At 37.0% G+C, this 20,579-nt stretch overlaps 1 protein-coding gene across 1 annotated transcript in view; it reads right to left on the minus strand.

Annotated features, from left to right (window-relative positions):
* The window catches only part of LONRF2 (LON peptidase N-terminal domain and ring finger 2), a 44,018-nt gene that overhangs the window by 22,052 nt on the left and 1,387 nt on the right, over window positions 1–20,579 (minus strand). The window lies entirely within an intron of this gene.

The raw sequence follows: 20,579 nt of genomic DNA on the forward strand, positions 1-20,579 counted from the left end.
TTCATGTATTATGTATCCACACTTATTCATATGTCCTTACTCATTAGGTCTCCTGTTGTAGTAGCATTCCATCAATTCTTCATGGCACCGGACCAGGATATCTGCGAGACCGCCTTCTGCTGCATGAATCCCAGTGGCTGGTTAGGTCCCACAAAGTTGGCCTTATCCGGGTCCCGTCGACTAAACAATGTCGGCTGGCGGGACCCAGGGGAAGAGCCTTCTCTGTGGTGGCTCTGACCTTCTGGAACCAGCTCCCCCCAGAGATTAGGATTGCCCCCACCCTCCTTGCCTTTCGTAAACTCCTTAAAACCCACCTCTGTCGTCAGGCATGGGGGAACTGAGACATCTCCCCCTTGCCCATGTAGTTTTTGTGTATGATATGATTGTCTGTATGTTTTTATATATTGAGTGTTTTTAGACTTTTTAATGTAAAATTGTTATTTTTAGATTTTAAATATTAGATTTGTTACGATGTATTGTTTTTTTATCACTGTTGTGAGCCGCCCTGAGTCTACGGAGAGGGGTGGCATACAAATCTAATAAATAATAATAGTAATAATAGTAATAATAGTAATAGTAATAATAATAATAATAATAATTATTATTATTATTATTATTATTATTATTATTATTATGGGTTCTCTTGTCTCATTCATATATGGTCTGTTCCAGTAGCCCAATTGTCAGATTGTCTTGCTTCCCCAAAATTTGACATGAACCTGTTAATTTAAGTGATATTCAAGCTGGCACAACTCTGCTAGTTCATGTCACTCTTACATTTGACATAAGAGGAAACACGAAACATTAGGGGAGCTTTATCCAAGGATTTTTATTGGTTAGATAGGTACCAGCCAGGATTTTAACCCTTGGTTTTCCATGTCAAAGGCAGTGCTCTAACCACTACAATATATATACCACACACACACACACACACACACACACACACACACACAAAATCAATCAATCTGGAAATCCTTCACCTGTAATATGTTCTTGTGGTTAAGCTACATTGGGAATTTATTAATCAAACTGGACACACACACATTCACACTTTTGTAACTCGAGAAAGTTCATGTACCAACCAACAGTTATGCTATGCTTCTTTCAAAGTGTATTTATTCCAGCCCATTCCTGGGTGCATTTTATTAATTCTTTACTGATATAAAACATAAATGGCTAATATTAGAAAGACAGGAATAATTTCATCAATTTCAAAAACGAACTGTCACATACAGGCAGTCCTTGAGATACAACCACAATTGAGACTAGAGTTTTGGTTGTTCAGCAAGATGGTGAGTCACACCCAATTTTACAATCTATTTGTCGTGATTGTTAAGTGAATCATTTCAGTTAAGTGAATCATGTGGCTATTAAGTTATTATGGCTTCCCCCAATGACTTTGCTTGTTGGAAGTCAGCTGGGAAGATTTAAAATAGTGATCACATGACTCCAGGAGGCTGCAACCGAAAATACGTGCTGAATGCCAAGAACCCAAATTTTGATTATGGGGATGGAGTGAAGGTTGTAAGTGAGAGGAACAGTTATACATAACTTTTTGAGTGTTGTTGTAACTTGTCAAGACCTATAATTACATGCAATTGTAATATTTTGTCCTACCAAATACCCCAATATGGACCTTTCCCAAGACGTGACTATTTTCGATTATACTATTTGGGCAAATCATATTAAACTAATCTTGAATAGGAGACTACCAGGAATCTCAGAATTATATCTGGACATACAAAGAATAACAATATAGAAATTATTGTGGATGAAAGCAACGGCAAACAACAACACCAAAAAAACTATTAGGTTTGTGCCTGAACTGACTAGGAGCTGAGGATGTCATAAAGATCACATTATCTTTACTTTCAGTCTTTAATAGTTGAGGTCAATTTAAATTAGTCTTCCTCAACTTGCTAGCCAGATTGAAGATGATGGTAATTGAACAGCATACAATTGGGGAAAGTTGATTTAAAGCCTAAAATGTTTGTTTAATAATACATACTGCTAATACTATGGAAAGCAATAAAATAAGATATGTGTAGTGAGTGTTAATATTAAAGTGTGTCAATAATGCAATCTCAGCTCAAGCAATATGGTTAGAAATATTTATAACCTGCATTTCCATTAATGATGACAGCCTCAATTTTTTTTAAAAGTATAACTGACCTAGAAGCAAAGCCATCAACCATTCTTACTGAATATTGAAAATATGAGCTGCATATTATTGGTTAATTGTCTCAACTCCATATCTCAGAAACATTTTAAAGTCAGAGTTAAGATATTATAAGTTTGTTTCGGTAAAGAAACCATAAAAAAAGAAGGAATTCAGAGATAAAACAACTGTGAAGGCACAGTTCATATGCATATCTTTTTTTAGTCTGTATGAAGAACAGAGCTGAATTGTACTGAAAAAATGAAATAAGTAATTCAGACAAAGTGAAGCTTGTTTTTTGGTGAAAGGAGTATCCATTCTTCATGAATATCTATTAAATAAATTACAGTATACCATCCCTAGTGATTTATATAATTCATGTAATGATGTTTATGTAATTCATGTTCTGTAATGATGTTTATGTAATTCATGCAATGATGTTATGTAATTCATGTGGTGATGGTGAAAATTTAGACAATTTTTTTTCTCACAAAAACAAAAATTTACACAAAAGTTGCCTTCAGGTCATTCACAAAACAATATCTTGCAAATGACAGAAATGGACACAAATACGGTACAACTGGGGGGATTATTAAATTGATTTTGAGATTTCAGATGTTAAATCTAGATCACTTTAGATCTAAAAAATATCTTCACTTTTTTGGAGGGTGGATATCCAGACAGTAATTTGTCTGTTTTCTATGTTACTATTAACATAATAATATATTCTGTTGACCTAATTTGAGATTCAGATGCTGGGTTTAGTTCTCCTCTTCACTTGGATGTCCTCCCAGGCTTGATTCTTGTAAAATTATTACTTTTTGAACTGGTTACTGGGAAGACAAATGTTGGATAGCACTTCACAATTTAAGAAGGCGAGTTTACAAGGTTCTATTCAGAGGTACGACAAAATGTATTGGAGCTATCTATCTTCTCTGAAGTCCATACATAGACTTTTCGTTCCTGCTTTTTTGGAGACGGGCTAATCTATGGACTCAGACAATTATAATCTGAGAGAATTAGGATAGTGGTGGTAATGGAAGTAGAATCCTTGTAATATCGCTGTCTTTGTTTCCCCTGGTTCCTTCTTTCCAGTAATGTCAATGGTAAATATTCTAATTACACTGTGCTAAAAAGATGGTTAGAGTGTGATCAGAATACTGCATCCCTGGACATATAGAATTTGAGGAAGACAAGTAAGAAAGGGGAATAGAGATATAGGTGTGCCCCCCCCCCCAAATATTTCAGCACATCCCCATTAGCAATAACTCACAATGTAGGACCCTAATTAGTTACCAGGGGTATATTAAAATGATTGAAAAAGGAGTCATCATAACAAAAAATTAAATTGCTTCATTAAAATGTGAGCTACTGACAGTCTCTAGGTAACTAGACACCCACTGCATGATACTTTATTCTGCATGTCTTCTAACTATAAAAAACCAATTTCAGAGAAACAACTGTGATGCTTTTGGAAAGGAAAAGGATAATTGCTTCCTTTCTAAATGATGCATCATTTCATTTCAAATATATTTCTTATGCCCCTAGTCATGGTCAGCTAGTTTAATTTTTATATTCTGTTTGAAAAGAAGAACCAATGCATTCGAAACTGGCTGCTGTGGTTAATAAAACCTACTTTCTATCAAATGGGTAAGATTTAGTGAATTATTTGTACTAGGTGGACAAACAACAAAGTCTTCCACAAATTAGCACCATCCTGTTGTGTTAGGACTTGACACATGTTGGCTAAGAGCTGTGCACTGAATTTGCATATCTAGAAGGTACCAGGAACAAGAAGGCTAAAACAGGTTATTAAACCTAAACCTAAAGTAAGATAACACATATTTATTAGGCTAAAGGTTGTGACCTGGAGTAAGGTAAGACATATTACTAGGTCAAAGGATGCAGGGCACCTTGTCAATGCCTTACTGAACACTCTTTATATAGAGTCCATATAAGTAAACAAAAGAAGAAAAATAAAGTTATATAAGTATAAACTTCTAGATTGTGTTTTAATCAAGTCTATGGATTAAAAAGAAGCAAAAAAGAAGCTGAAGCTGGCTTGGTTACAATTATGAAATTCAAACCACTCACTTCCTAATATCATCTTTTCCCCCCTCTCCCAACACAAAAACCACAGTTCAAATCAGCTCTGGAGTTTCAATCATGCTATTTTAAAAAAAAATATATATAAGAATATGCCAACAGTATGAGCAATGATCACACACACAGAGAAAAAAGACTTGGCTCACTCCTATGGGATCTGACAGCTCAACACCTGAGCATCTCCCCTGCACTGGTGATCTTTGTACAAAGTTCAGCCATAATTTAATGGTGAAACTACTTTCTAGAAAAACAAGGAACATAGAAACATAGAAGACTGATGGCAGAAAAAGACCTCATGATCCATCTAGTCTGCCCTTATTCTATTTTCTGTATTTTATCTTAGGATGGATATATGTTTATCCCAGGCATGTTTAAATTCTATTACTGTGGATTTACCAACCACGTCTGCTGGAAGTTTGTTCCAAGGATCTACTACTCTTTCAGTAAAATAATATTTTCTCATGTTGCTTTTGATCTTTCCCCCAACTATCTTCAGATTGTGTCCCCTTGTTCTTGTGTTCACTTTCCTATTAAAAACACTTCCTCCTCCTGAACCTTATTTAACCCTTTAACATATTTAAATGTTTCGATCATGTCCCCCCTTTTCCTTCTGTCCTCCAGACTATACAGATTGAGTTCATGAAGTCTTTCCTGATAGGTTTTATGCTTAAGACCTTCCACCATTCTTGTAGCCCGTCTTTGGACCCGTTCAATTTTGTCAATATCTTTTTGTAGGTGAGGTCTCCAGAACATAACACAGTATTCCAAATGTGGTCTCACCAGCGCTCTATATAGCGAGATCACAATCTCCTTCTTCCTTCTTGTTATACCTCTAGCTATGCAGCCAAGCATCCTACTTGCTTTTCCTACCGCCCGACCACACTGCTCACCCATTTTAAGACTGTCAGAAATCACTACCCCTAAATCCTTCTCTTCTGAATTTTTTGCTAACACAGAACTGCCAATACAATACTCAGATTGAGGATTCCTTTTCCCCAAGTGCATTATTTTACATTTGGAAACATTAAACTGCAGTTTCCATTGCTTTGCCCATTTATTTAGTAAAGCTAAATCATTTACCATATTACAGACGCCTCCAAGAATATCAACCCTATTGCACACTTTAGAGTCATCGGCAAATAGGCAGACCTTCCCTACCAAACCTTCCCCTATGTCACTCACAAACATATTAAAAAGAATAGGACCCAGAACAGACCCTTGTGGCACACCGCTTATAACCTGTCTCTGCTCAGAATACTTGCCATTAACAACAACTCTCTGATGTCTACGCTTCAGCCATCTGCAAATCCACTGAACTATCCAGGGATTAAGTCCAATCTTCACTAATTTATCTATCAGCTCTTTATGTGGAACCGTATCAAAGGCTTTGCTGAAGTCCAGGTAGGCAATATCCACGGCACCACCTTCATCCAACACCTTTGTGACATAGTCGAAATCAATGAGATTAGGCTGACATGATTTGCCTTCAGTAAAGCCATGCTGATTTGGGTCCAATAAGTTATTGTTTTTTAGGTGCAGATTTATCCTCTTTTTGAGTAGAGTCTCCATCATTTTAACTACAACTGATGTCAAGCTAACTGGCCTGTAGTTACCAGCTTCTTCTCTACTGCCCTTCTTGTGGATAGGCACAACACTGGCCATTCTCCAATCCTCAGGAACATCTCCTGTTAACAGGGATTGGTTAAATAAATCAGTTGGGGGGGAGGTAGCAATGACAAATCTGAGTTCTTTAAGAACTCTGGGGTGGATGCCATCTGGACCCATTGCCTTATTTATCTTTAATCGTTCAAGTTCTTCTAAGACATCCGCTTCTAAGATCACTGGAGCTGAATCTGTACAGCTGGAAGCAATGCTAGATCCCTCTATATTATTATATTGTAAGGTGTCTTTTGAGAAAACTGAACAGAAGTAGCTATTGAAATGGTCAGCTTATTCCTTATTCCCATCAATGCATGTATTATTCCCGGTACTAAGCTTTGTGATGCTGCAGTTTTTCTTCTTCCTATCACTAATATATCTGAAGAAGGTTTTTATCTCCCTTCTTTACAGATTTGACAATTTCTTCCTCTTTTGAGGCTTTAGCAGCATATAGAATAGAATAGAATAGAATAGAATTTTTATTGGCCAAGTGTGATTGGACACACAAGGAATTTGTCTTGGTGCATATGCTCTCAGCGTACATAAAATAAAATATACATTTGTCAAGAATCATGTGGTATGACACTTAATGATTGTCATAGGGGTCAAATAAGCAATGAAGAAGCAATATTAATAAAAATCTTAGGATATACACAACAAGTTACAGTCATACAGTCAACATGGGAGGAAATGGGTGATAGGAATGATGAGAAAAACTAGTAGAATAGAAGTGCAGATTTAGTAGAAAGTCTGACAGTGTTGAGGGAATTATTTGTTTAGTAGAGTGATGGCGTTCGGGAAAAAACTGTTCTTGTGTCTAGTTGTCTTGGTGTGCAGTGCTCTGTAGCGACGTTTTGAGGGTAGGAGTTGAAACAATTTGTGTCCAGGATGTGAGGGGTCAGTAAATATTTTACCCGCCCTCTTTTTGACTCGTGCAGTATACAAGTCCTCAATGGAAGGCAGATTGGCAGCAATTGTTTTTTCTGCAATTCTGATTATCCTCTGAAGTCTGTGTCGGTCCTGTTGGGTTGCAGCACCAAACCAGACAGTTATAGAGGTGCAGATGGCAGACTCAATGATTCCTCTGTAGAACTGAATCAGCAGCTCCTTGGGCAGTTTGAGCTTCCTGAGCTGGCGCAGAAAGAACATTCTTTGTTGTGCTTTTTTGATGATGTTTTTGATGTTAGGTGACCATTTTAGGTCTTGAGATATGATAGAACCTAGAAATTTGAAGGTCTCTACTGTTGATACTGTGTTGTCTAGAATTGTGAGAGGTGGAAGGGTTTCTCTTAAAGTCTACCACCATTTCTACGGTTTTGAGTGTGTTCAGTTCTAGATTGTTCTGGTCACACCACAAGGATAGTTGTTCAACTTCCCGTCTGTATGCGGATTCATCATTGTCTCGAATGAGTCCGATCACTGTTGTATCATCTGCAAACTTCAGTAGTTTAACAGATGGATCGTATGAGATGCAGTCATTGGTGTATAGAGAGAAGAGAAGTGGTGAGAGCACACAGCCTTGGGGGGCACCTGTGCTAATTGTACATATATCTGATGTGATTTTTCCTAGCTTCACCTGCTGCTTCCTGTCTGTTAGGAAGCTTGTGATCCACTTACAAGTGTGTTCAGGTACCGCTAGCTGATTTAGTTTGGTTAAGAGAATGATCTGTTTCACCTCCTTCTGTCTCATTTTATACACCTCTCTATCAGCTATACTTCCAGACTCTTTATACCTCCTATAGGCAGCCTTTTTTTCATTGACTATAGCCCTTACATCATTGCTAAACCATAGCGGTTTCTTCTTCCTTTTACCCTTAGTTATTTGCCTTACATACAGTCCAGTGGCTTTTAAGATGGCCTTTTTTAATACAGTCCACTGGGTGCTCGCTCCTGCCATTTTATCCCTCCCCTTGTTGCTGGTATGATTTGAGAAGGAGCAAGATGAAAAGGTTTACTCATTATTGTTTTGTTGTTACTGTTGTTTCTTGGGATAATGGTGTCAGTTTGCTTTGAGGCCAAAATGCTGTCTTCTCTCTCTCTTTCTTTCTAAGAGAATAGTTGTGCTTGTGTTTCTATAGTTTATAGGACACAATTTCAGGGTATCCAGGGGGAAAGCATTTTGAAATTCCCTGATATCTCCCTGACATTTCCCTGTAGCTTGCGATCTAGTTAAAGCGCGGCCATAGATGACGTCATGCCAAACGGCTAAGCCGTGGAGAAATATCGATAGCTGAGGAAGCAAGTTATTGCCACAGTTATGCTCATTTTTGCTTGACTCTGCCAGGCAGCACAACCTGGTTTTTTTTTTAATACAAGATTTCCCCCTGACTTTTAAACATTTTAATAGAGTTTGTTTTTTCCTCTGATTTATTCCTTTTTCATTAATTCCCTGATATTTCCCAAACTGCTGATTTCCCCGATAATTCCCTGATTTCCCTGTTTTCCAAGTTTGCTGGACACACTGTATCTGCTTTTTTAAAGGGAGAGAATAATTCTTTTATTTTAAAAATGTTTTTAGTATGTTCTACAATAACAAACAAACAAATTGTATTGGTCACCCATCTTATCAAAGGGTAACCCTGGGTAACTTAAAGTCACATATGCAATTAAAATATAAAAAGTAAAAATCAGACTTTTAAATCAAGGACACATGGGTAGGGCGGGGGCAGAGTTAGGAGAGGCTGGTGGGATCTGTTATTATTAATCAACCACTTCCACTATATAGATGCACCGAGTTTGTTTAGGAAAATCATAGTTTGCATTGTGTACATTCTTGAGAGAGAGTGGTTTTCCTGTCTGCTTTCTTATAGATTTTAGGGGATACAGTTTTGCTTTTGGAGATTTCCCCCCTCCCCCAAATCATCCCAAATTCTCTTTGTGAAACTGACATGTCGAAACTATATTGAAGAAAATAAGTTATTTGGAATTTGAATTCAAACTCTACTTCAGCCTTCAATAGATTTCTTGGGAGTTACTCAGGAAAGACACATTCCTGAGAACGCAATTTCCGGTGTTATTCAGAATAATTTCTCAATATGCATGTAATCCAGAGGTGGGCTCCTCCCAGTTGGGGTCAGTTCTATAGAACCGATAGTTATGTGGCAATCTGGGTTGCTGGAACAGGCAGAGACTCAGGCCTGCCACACCCTTGAGTCAGTTCTCTTGGTGGCACCATAAGTAGAGCCATCTTGGTTTTTCTTCTGCATTGTTGCAGTATAGCAAATTATGTTAGAATAGGATTGTATTAAATCTGGATTTCTAGCATAAAAAATACTCTATTTCTATAAAACCCAGGACAAGGAAGGGCAATAAACTCACCTAATCTGCATTCCTGGCGATCACTACAGGAAAACAAACGGGGCTCAAATAAACAAAGTTTTCACCACTCCGGACAGGACATTATAGGATCAAAGGGGGGAAATTTTCATTGCCTGGAGCACACAAACAGCAGGGCAATTAAGAAAGATTAGCCAGATAAAGAAGAAGCCTTCAGAGAAATTAGGTGTGAATAAACATCTGCTTTTAGGAAGCTCCAAGAAGATTGTTTCTTGATATCTATGGGAAAGGAAGAACTCAAAGATACGTTTGATGTATCATTTGACATGTATATGTAATTATACCCCATTTCCTTATGTTCCCAAATAAAAAGGAGCGCATGGCTCTACTCCATGTCACTCCACCCAGAGAGAGAATGTGTCCAGGTTCTTCTTTCTAGGATTCGCTTTCGTGGGTGACCCCACACACGGCTGGGTCGCACTTAGCCTCTTTTGAAGGCATAGCTTTCATTAGGGACTCAGCAGCATCCACACTGCATATGCGCGGAAGCTTTTTAAAAAGTCTTGCGCATGTGCATAGGGTCATTTCTGGGAAGTAACATGCACACAAAATGTGCACCTCCGCCACAATGCGAACTGGTGGGGAAGCTAAGTAAAACCCATACCTGGTATAATCCAGAAAAACAAATATTTGTAAATGGAGGAAACTATTTCTTCAGTCAGCATCTTTGTTCATCCAACTTAATGATACTAAGTCTATCAGCAACTCTACAAAGTAGTCTGCTCTTATACTGACTCTGAAAATTCTTTGAAAATTTGAAATTTTAGGAATTCATTTTGGAGTCATTAGATTATCCATCACATACGAGTACCTTTACCAAAGATTGCTAAAGTATAATTTTAAACTTAGAGCTGATGGCGGGGGGAAAAACACCACCACTGTACAAGGCATTATGACGGGGTTGTTTTACTTTCTTTCTTAAAAGTAGTTTTCTGAAGGACAGAAAAGCACTTGTGTCTATGATGTCCTTAAATAATAGCAAAGTATTATATCAAGAAGCAACAAGTCAAGAGCAAGCAGTATCAGGTTCCAAGGCAAACAACAGAACATTATGATATTTACAAACAAGTATCTACAGCAATGTCAGGCTCAGCTGGCAAGCCAGTCAGTCAATTCCTGTCACAACCAATGGATCAACAAATGGTGTGGGGGGTGGGGGTGGTAAGTATCTACAGAGTGATTAATATTTGTCCCCTTACTTGATTGACAAAAGTCTAGGACTAGGTTATTTGTCTCTTTTTCTACAACTAAAGAAAAAAATATTGATACTACATAACAGGTCTAGATGTCTGGTATCTTTTCTGATATTGAATAAATGCTTGCAATACTATTATTGCTGAGACTTTTATTAATCAAATACAATCAAACACCCCATCCCATAAACATATCAGCTTTTTACAATTAAGGTCAATGTCACAACAATTAATTACAGCATAAGACCTATTAACGCATCAAAATAATGATTTGCCTACCATCACTGCAAGTTCATAGAAGAAGAGAGAGATGGAGAAAAAAATCCTTCCCCTAATCTTATCAATAAATATAATGGACATAGATAATTATTTCATATTTGACAATAGAACTCATTCAAAAGATTGAAACATCATGAATTGAAACATTCTCTGGCCTCACATCAAGTTGTTCTGAACCTGTCATAATAATAAAGGCAATAAATAATATTTTAACTGCAAATGGTTTACAACAACAGGCAAACAGCAGGGAATACTCAAGAAGTCCATAGATTATTGATAGTAGCAAAATCACAATGAAAGCTTATATTTTATTTATTGGGCAATCCTACCCATGCCCCCCCCCCCTCAAAAATATTTACAATAAATACAATGAGAAATATTATCAGGGAAGTATGTATCTTCTCTTTTATCCACTTTGATGTGCTTCAACTATAATAGGAACACAATTCACATAATTATTTCATTATACTGACTGGGAAAGGGTCGGTTATAAAGTTCAGCAATCAGCATTAATGCTCTTTTCAGATTTATATACAGTACCATCATATACACAACAAAGGTAGTTACCACAAAAAATTGGACACCTACTAAAAGATTGTTCAGAGACTTGCCTTGAGAGAAAAGGGTAAAGCAAGGTGATTTATACTTCAGCTAATTTAATTAAGTAGCGGCAATAGGCAGAGGTATCCCACCACTAAATCTCTGTGCTTTGGAGAGAAGAAAAAGCAAAAGTAATGTAGCCTTCTCAGAAGTGCCCCATTTAGCAGCTTTTATGTCCAGTAGTCTGTAGACAGGTCTGATTCAGCTGATTTCAGCAGCTCTGGGAAAAACAAAAAGGGCAACACCAAAGGAAACTGTCTCTTTAGAGCTATGGAAGAATCTGGCCACTGAAATGGTAAAGCCTTTCTGGACTCAGGAGAGTAGAACATTTTAGCTTCAGAAGGAAATGGTACTGGTACCATTGAAACAACATGGGATAAAGACCTAGCTTATATCAGGATATGCTAGGCTCTGGAGTAGTCAAAAATTTCCTGGAAGAAGACAGTGGCCAGCCATTTCTCTACCAAAAAAAATAAAAAGTAGAAATTTAGAAGCAAAAATATTGGATGGATTCAGAATTGAGACGTCTTTTTGCTATTAGTATGCTAACACAACACAGCCATATACCTATTGTCATGTCAAGACTGAATTGCAGAGCCATTTTATATGTGCTATTGTCTGCTATTCACTGTTAATTGACTTTTATTGTGATTACCACTACAGGTAGTCCTGGACTTACAAAGTTCATTTAGTGAACAAAGTTAAAACGGCATTGAGGTTGTAAAATGGGGCAAAATTCACTTAACAAATGTATGACTAAACAACAGAAATTATGAGCTCAATTGTCGTAATAAGTTGGGGACTACCTGTGTATCAATAGCAAAATTATTTCCGCGTATCATCCTATGAGACAATGAGTACATACAGAGACTGCCCTGCTCGTGTTAACAGATTTGAAAAGCATTATGAGAAAGTTGTCAATAAACAGATGCTGTGGAAATCTATCATCTATTTTTGCCACTTACCATTTTTACCACAATTTAAAATACTGTAATGTTATTTACCACTTGGATTGACCTTAGAAGGAAGCTTATTATCTCTTTAAAAACACAAACCTCTTACTTGTTTGTAATAATAAAATCAAAACTCATTAGCAATGCAGTTCCTAGCCAGAATTTATATACTGTATTTTATTTCAAATATTACTCAAAAATATTAATACTAATAAATTTCAAAATCCTGACATATTAGCCTGATGAAAAATACGACTTTCCTCATAGTAAATATATTAGAGAAATAAAATCTGAATCAAGCACTTCAATTCTACATGATTAATTACTATTTTGCCACAACAAAATTCTTGCATACAACTCTTGCACACAATCTCAAAAACATTAATTATGATTCAGAAAGAAAAAAAGAGAAGCTAGTTTTGCCAACTATAGTTTTTAAACTATTTGACTTCATGGCCTAGGTATGAACCTATTTTTAAATGTTTAAATATAGGAGTTCTCATAGGGGAACTACACTTGATTTATTGAGTGTGGATTTCTCACTTAGTAACCAATAACATGGCATCTAATATGGAATAATATCTACACAGCAGCAAACAAAACCAAGTAAGATTTAGCTCAGTTTTCAAAATGGCTGGGGAGGGAATGAATTTAAATTAGTACTGAAAATTGTTATCTAATCTTATTTTTAATGATCAACATAGATTCAGACAATAAATAAAGAATAACTCATTCAAAAATCTTCCCTGAAAGAATTCAAGATGAAAAGAATGCAATTTTCAATGTCCTTTATCCATTTTGATACTTTAGTATTGTTTTTAGTTCAATGCAAGTGAAAGTTGTAGTAAATTCTTAAGTAGCTCAGACATTATGTTTCTTAAAGCAAACTAGTTGAAGTGGAGAAAACCTGCGAGAAGAGCGTTAGTGGTATTTGTAACAGGAATGCCTGCTTGAAGACACAATCAAAGTCCAAATTACACAAAGCTGTCTAGGAATTCAATAGCTAGCAGGGGTCCTATTTATAGCAATATGGGTAGAAAAACATCCTTTAAAAGTACTCAACAACTTTTTTAGTACTATCAGACAATCCCGTCCATTCACACAATTTCTGAAAGGCATGTCGGTTAAAACAGCAGGACTGTCCTAGTGGAACTGGAGTTCTCTTATTGTACATATAACTTACAACTATTCATTAAACAACTATTTGAAATTGCAACCATGCTGTAGGCACTTACAACTTCTGCCTAAAGTTTTAATCATTGCAACACTCCTGGGGTCATGTGATCAAAGTCTAGGTGATTAGCAATGCGCCCAACCTTTACAACCACAGGAGTGTCGCGATCCCCTCCCCCATTTGGGCCAAGAGGACTTTGCTGATAAGTTTTACTGGTTGTATATGGAAACGTGAGCCAGAAAGCATAGGTTGGCTAGGCCCAACAGCTTCCTACCTCCATTTCCAAGACTCTTCTCCTCCCCACCAGCAAACTTTACTCACTGAAATTGTTATCTCCCATTTGGACTATTTGCAATATGGTCCACATGGACTGCTTTTGAGCGTTTGGGAACTTCTGCTGGTACAAAATGCAGCTGTCTGGGTTGTAAATGGTGTTGGCTATATAGCACTGCTTCAGGAGCAGCATTGGTTGCCAATGTGCTTCTGGGAGCAATTCAATGTGCTCCTTACCACTGTTTAAAGTCTTTCATGTCTTGAGCCAGGTTGCTCTTCTCCAGTTATTTCTATCTGTCTAATCTGATCTGGCAAGATAGACATTTTTCAGGTCCCATTGGCTGGGGAATATTGGCTGACAGGGACCAGGATACATGCCTTCTGTCATAGCCCTTGCCCTTTGGAACAGCCTCCCACCAGAAATTATGATGGTCCCAACCCTAATGGCCTTTTGGAAGGACTTCAAGACTTGGCTATGCATGTGTGAAGGACCCCATTTCCTAATTTATGTTGATCGTGATGGATTATAATATTTCTTGGCTGCTAATTGAATTTAATTACTCTTATCTATTGTCTAAATTGTCTTTATGATTGTATGCTGCCCAGTGTTACTGGTTTGAGATGGATGGCTATTCAAATTGAATGAATGAATGAATGAATGAATGAATGAATGAATGAATGAATGAATGAATGAATGAATGCTTTTCTCCTGTAACAACAAAGGCTGATCTTCAAAGGCATCCAACTTTATTTGCAGTCATCTGACTTCCATATCCTTCTTTGGTAAATACAATACATATACAGCTATAATAATACAGCTATGCCAACATTCTGAAATCATTACTTATCCTAGGATATTGTCTAACTATAAAGCTGTGCTAACCCCTTTACTCAGAAGTAATACTAGCTTTGCTTCTGCATAATGCATACGAAACCATACTCCTTACAGAGTCTGGACAAAAGGTTTTTTTTAACCTTCTGAATTAAAAAAAAAGTCAAGTGTAATTGTTATCTGACTTCAGCTGGCTCTTGCTTACTCTGTATGTTTGTTACATAAGCCTGCAAAGTTTAGCAACTTTGGATAAAATCATGAATAAATAAATCACTCTGGATGTTTCACCAGCAGAGGTCAAAGGTAATGGTCTTGCAATGAACCTGTCTATTTTGTCTCAAAGCAGCAGTACCAACACATTTTACTTATGGCTGTTTTCATCATAAACCGGAAAAAGCTTTTCTAGAAATGCTGCAGGATGAGTCATAAACTGCAAGGCAGTAAAGCATTTCACTGTTGATAACTTGATACAGAGTGATTAATTCAGGCTTTGTTTTCCATTGGATCCCATTTATTCCATGCCTTTCAATGTTAAAAGTACAGACTTGTCTAGAATGTAGATAAAACCTGTCATAAATTATGTGGATTTCCACATATCCTTTATCTTATGTACACAAGGTAGCTGTAATCACATTTAAATAAAATTAGGTAATGGTGTGTGGCAAGATTTATTGACTTTCTCTGACACATTCTTATGTATTTTTCCCAAAAAAAACCCAGATCTGTGGCATGTTTAACATCAAACATTATAAATACGGTAGGTCAAATATATTATTAACTGAATGGCCTAAATTTTTATGTGAGACAGTTAAGTTTGCTCTTTAAACTTAAATTTCAATCACTTAGCTATCTAACTAAAACTATATTATTTTAGCCCTGAGTAACCAAATGAGAAACTGCTCTGCAAGATCTCTTCTGTGCAAAAGTTTATTTCTAGCCTATTTAGTATTTTAAAAGAAATCCCTGCCATTGACAATCAACTCCAATTGTAATTCTGAGGTAAATCTACTTTTGTTCACCCAATAAGCAGCTGCTTTTGTCAAAGAAGATTTGAGTAGCCTAAAACTGAGACAGGGAGAATCTACAAGACACTGATTCACTATGAATAAGGCAGCTGCAGCTGTGCTTTTCTTTAATTCAAAATAACAACAACAACAACAACAACAACAACAATAATAATAATAATAATAATAATAATAATAATAATAATAATGAGTTGGAAGGCACCTTGGAGGTCTTCTAGTCCAATCCCCTGCTTAGGCAGGAAACCCTACACCACTTCAGAAAAATGGTTATCCAACATCTTAAAAATTTCCAGTGTTGGGAGCATTCACAACTTATGGAGGCAAGCTGTTCTACTGATCAATTGTTCTAAGTGTCAGGAAATTTCTCCTTAGTTCTAAGTTGCTTCTCTCCTTGATTAGTTTTCACCCATTACTTCTTAGGTTTAGGTTTAGGTTTATTGGATTTATATGCCGCCCCTCTCCGCAAACTCGGGGCGGCTCACAACAATAATAAAAAAACAGTACAGTACATAATACCAAATCCAATGCCCACCCATCTAGTTACAATTTAAATTAATAATCTCATAAAAACAGTATATATAAAAAACAGGCACACAGTCAATCAATCAACAAAACAACATGGGCAAGGGGGAGGTGTTTTAGTTCCCCCATGCCTGACGGCAAAGGTGGGTCTTAAGGAGTTTACGAAAGGCAGGGAGGGTGGGGGCAGTCCTAATCTCAGGGGGGAGCTGGTTCCAGAGGGTCGGGGCCCCCACAGAGAAGGCTCTTCCCCTGGGTCCCGCCAGACAACATTGTTTAGTCGACGGGACCCGGAGAAGGCCAACTCTGTGGGACCTAACCGGTAGCTGGGATTTGTGCGGCAGGAGGTGGTCCCGAAGATATTCTGGTCCGGTGCCATGAAGGGCTTCTTGTCCTACCTTCAGGTGTTTTGGAGAATGAAGTATGGAATTTAAATTTTCTCTGTCCCACATACAGTATATAAGTAAAAAGAAAATTCCCATTGAAGGATCTGAACGGTCTTCACGAGTTAACTACTTTGGAAGCACAGCCTCACAAATCTAAGCATAAGGACAACTATAAGAAGGGGGGAAAATCCAATCTACACATTATGATTCCAACTAAGAAAAGATATATCCTAAGTAACAACAGCAACATATATATTGGCAGCAACAACAATGTCAGCAAGTCCTGGTAAAGAAGGAACTGGAGGGGTCAATGGCCAGCATGATATGATTGAAATATAAATTGCACTGAAAGACAATGATAAAGATAAATTCCTATCACTCAATTCTACATTTTAAAAAAGTCAGATGGCAGCTACTCCAATAAAATCAGTGACCAAACTGCAGTACTCTCCTGGCACAAGAAGCATGTGCGTCTTCTAGAAGAACTTACAAAGTTTCTTAGATGGCCATGTTTGGTATAAATTCTAGAATCCTGTCTAGCCATTTCTGATACTATATGTTAGGAATATTAGGATCAGGAAAAACAAAGCAAAGAATGAGTCTGACCACATCTGGCTGAGTACAGCTGCAACTTAGCTCTAACATTTTGGAAACAACTTTTTAGCAACTTTATCTTCCCTGTATCACAAGCATCTGATCACTAAAAATTGTTCAAAATCCATATTTTTTGCAAGTAAGATATAAAACCAACTGAAATCTACAGATTGTGTCTTTTAGAATTATATTTTTGCTTACCTAATATTTCACTTTTAAAAGTGTTCATCGGTAATTGTATGCTCATCAGTTTTGCCAAAACAGTTTTTAAGTTTAAGAATGACCAAAATAACAAAATCACCCTCGTTTGAGTTTATGGTTTTCAAGATGAATATAAGAATCATTCATCAAAAAAGGGAACCCTCGATGTGTATTTGGAAAAAGGAGGGAGATAATTTCATAGGTTGTTGCATTTTAACTAAGTTTCCCCCCAAACTCTATCCATATATTTCTTATCAAATTACAAAACTGAACAAATCTAACATTGTTCTAAATGTTTTCCAATATGACTGAATTTTTTTTTATTAGCAATGTCAGAAGAAAAAATAAAACAATTAATATTATGTTGGCTATTAAATTTACAAAGATGGTTTTGATTATCATGTTACAGAGATCTAAACTCTTTTAGGGGTGGACAATGTAAGTCATGAAACACCTTGTTTTCCAAAATGCACATGTGTTCTGCAACAGCACTGTTTGGAAACTAATGGAAAGTAACAATTCAATTAAAGTAGCTAATACATTAATATTTCTGTCTACTGGGAAGAACAAAAACAGCAGACAGAAAAAATAAGTATACAGTACCTCTTTTCCATATAAGACTCTTTCCTAGTCTATTAAGTTAGCCAGGAAGAGCTCAGTTAGAAGAACATGTCAGGAAACTACCGTAATAGTATTTTTCTCTGCTTGCACTTCAGTGGTTAGATTAACATGTAAAATTTAGAGTAGTGACTAGATTATTGTATAAGAATCCTACATAAATCTCATAAGCAGCATTCAAGACCAAAACATTCAAAATGTCTGTATTTGCAGCATAGACCATATTATCCCCCTCTTTCCTATTGTGTTTCAATGATGATGGTGCAAATTATTTGATTTTTGACAGGTGCAATTCTGTACTTATTGTTCACTGCTCGAGTTATCTGAGCTAATTTGTAATTAAATATACTGGCCTGTTCCATATAATAAAAATGTTGACAAATATACAACTGCAACCAAATTGTAAGAAATGTTGACGAAATTCTTAGATGCTTTGGTCAGAATTAAGAGGACTGGCAATGAAGTTATGTCTTAACACAGAGACACACACACTTTAAAGCAGGTATTTCCTACCTGCGGCTGGTCCCCTGATATTTTTTGACTGTAATTCCCATGATCTTCACTAGCATAATCATTCATCCAGGGATGAAAGTGGTTGTGTATAATGTGTCTGGAGAATATCTGTTGACAGAATGCTGTTCTAGGAATTCTGCCCCAAAGGAAGGGGACCAAGCACCATCTGCAGCAAACTGCAATGGTAGTAAAATGATTAACACAGCATACTATAATGATATCATAAAGCACATGCCATCCTTACATCTTTGCACTCGGTAAATTGTGGCACTTATGTGATGATGTCATTGTGCATGTTTCATAATTCCTCCCCCTCCCTCATACCCATACTTGTGGCATTGATTTTCAGCTTCTATGACTTGCAGAAACACAGATAACGAAAATCAGATTGGCTATTATTAGTTGGCAGGAAAAAGAAATGAGGGAACAACTGTCCAGAATAATAGGAGTACTTTTTCAGGTACACTAAATCATTCCCAAGTTTCCACTATACTAACTTCCACAGTGCTGTTTCACTAAGATTCTCACAACAGTACTAAAAATATATTTTATATAATAGACAAATATATAAATGGAATTCTTTCTTACTAACTCACATTTAATTCACACATCAGACCAAGAATATCTTACTGCAACTTACACCAAGAAATACTGTATAACAACTCATACAAGTTTTAAGATTTCAGTTTAAATATCAGACAAGTTCATGTCTCTTTTAGAGCCACACATTCCTTACACTATATTTAACAAGGAACCATTCTACAATTGCAGTCCTCAGACTAAAGAGAGTTGTTTGCATAACTAGGAAAACCTTTGACTGTTTCTGTGATGTAATATGTGAAAGAATGCAAATCAGTTTATGCTGGCTCCTCTGATATTCAGCAACTGTAATTAAAAAGATCACATTTACCCTTCCCCCACTTCAAACTTTTAAAAACACTACCAATCATTGCACTGTGAAATGTGATAGAATGAATCAACTTCCCATGTCACATTTTCAGATCTGTGTCAGAGTTCTAAGTAGGATTGCGCTAGAAATGTTATTTCTAGGATGCTTTCCCTTTTGTAACACAATCCATCATACAAGCCTGTGTTGCAGGAAAAGTGATCTAAGTTTGGGTTTTATTTTAGGTTTATTTATTTCTTTTATTTGTTTGTTTTGTCAAGTAGGTAAAAAGATATAATAATATTTATATACATGATACTAGTAAAAGAAAAACATTAGGACAGGGGACGGAAGGCACTCTGGTGCACTTATGCACGCCCCTTACTGACCTCTTAGGAATCAGGAGAGGTCAACAATGGATAGTGTAAGGGTAAAGTTTTGAGGGTTATGTGATGATATTACAGAGTCTGGTGGTAGTGTGTTCCACGCATCAACTACTCGGTTACTATAGCTGTATTTCCTGCAATAGAGTTTAGAGCGGTTTACTTTAAGTTTGTATCTATTGTGTGCTCGAGTGTTGTTGTGGTTGAAGCTGAAGTAGTCGTTGACAGGAAGGAGATGATTTTATGGACTATGCTTAGGTCGCATTTATGGCGAGGTAGTTCTAAGCTTTCTAAACCTAGGATTGTAAGACTAGTTCAGTGTTTCCCAGTCTTGGCAACTTGAAGATATCTGGACTTCAACTCCCAGAATTCCCCAGCCAGCATTTGCTGGCTGGGGAATTCTGGGAGTTGAAGTCCAAATATCTTCAAGGTTTGGAAACACTGTCTAGTTGACTCAGTAGAGGTGCACAAAAGAATCAACAGTGCACAGAGAGAGGCGCAGTATAGAATAGGTCTAAAAAATGGAAACACAATACCAAAATGCAGACCTCTGAAGCAGAGAAATGGAACAACTTTGTTGACACTCCACAACTCTGTCTTTTACCTATCCAAAGTATGGTTATTGCCTAAGAAGGTATACTCACCTCACTCCTGAGAGGCTGCTTACAAGTACAGTTTCCTTCCCCACTAACCTGTTTCCTAGCTAAGAGCAAACATGCAATAACACGGCCTATTTTTTCCCACCACCCCTTTCGTGAGCCAAAAAAGTCGGCTTATGGCCGTGACAGCCCGGAGGTTTTAAATGTCACGCTCGCCTTTTCTAAAATTGGCTCGGTACCGGCGACTGAGGAAAATCAGCAAGGCGGGTGACGAGACGAAGGGGCAACTCAC

The sequence above is a fragment of the Erythrolamprus reginae genome, chromosome 4, assembly GCF_031021105.1.
Source record: "Erythrolamprus reginae isolate rEryReg1 chromosome 4, rEryReg1.hap1, whole genome shotgun sequence".
Lineage (NCBI taxonomy): Eukaryota > Metazoa > Chordata > Lepidosauria > Squamata > Dipsadidae > Erythrolamprus > Erythrolamprus reginae.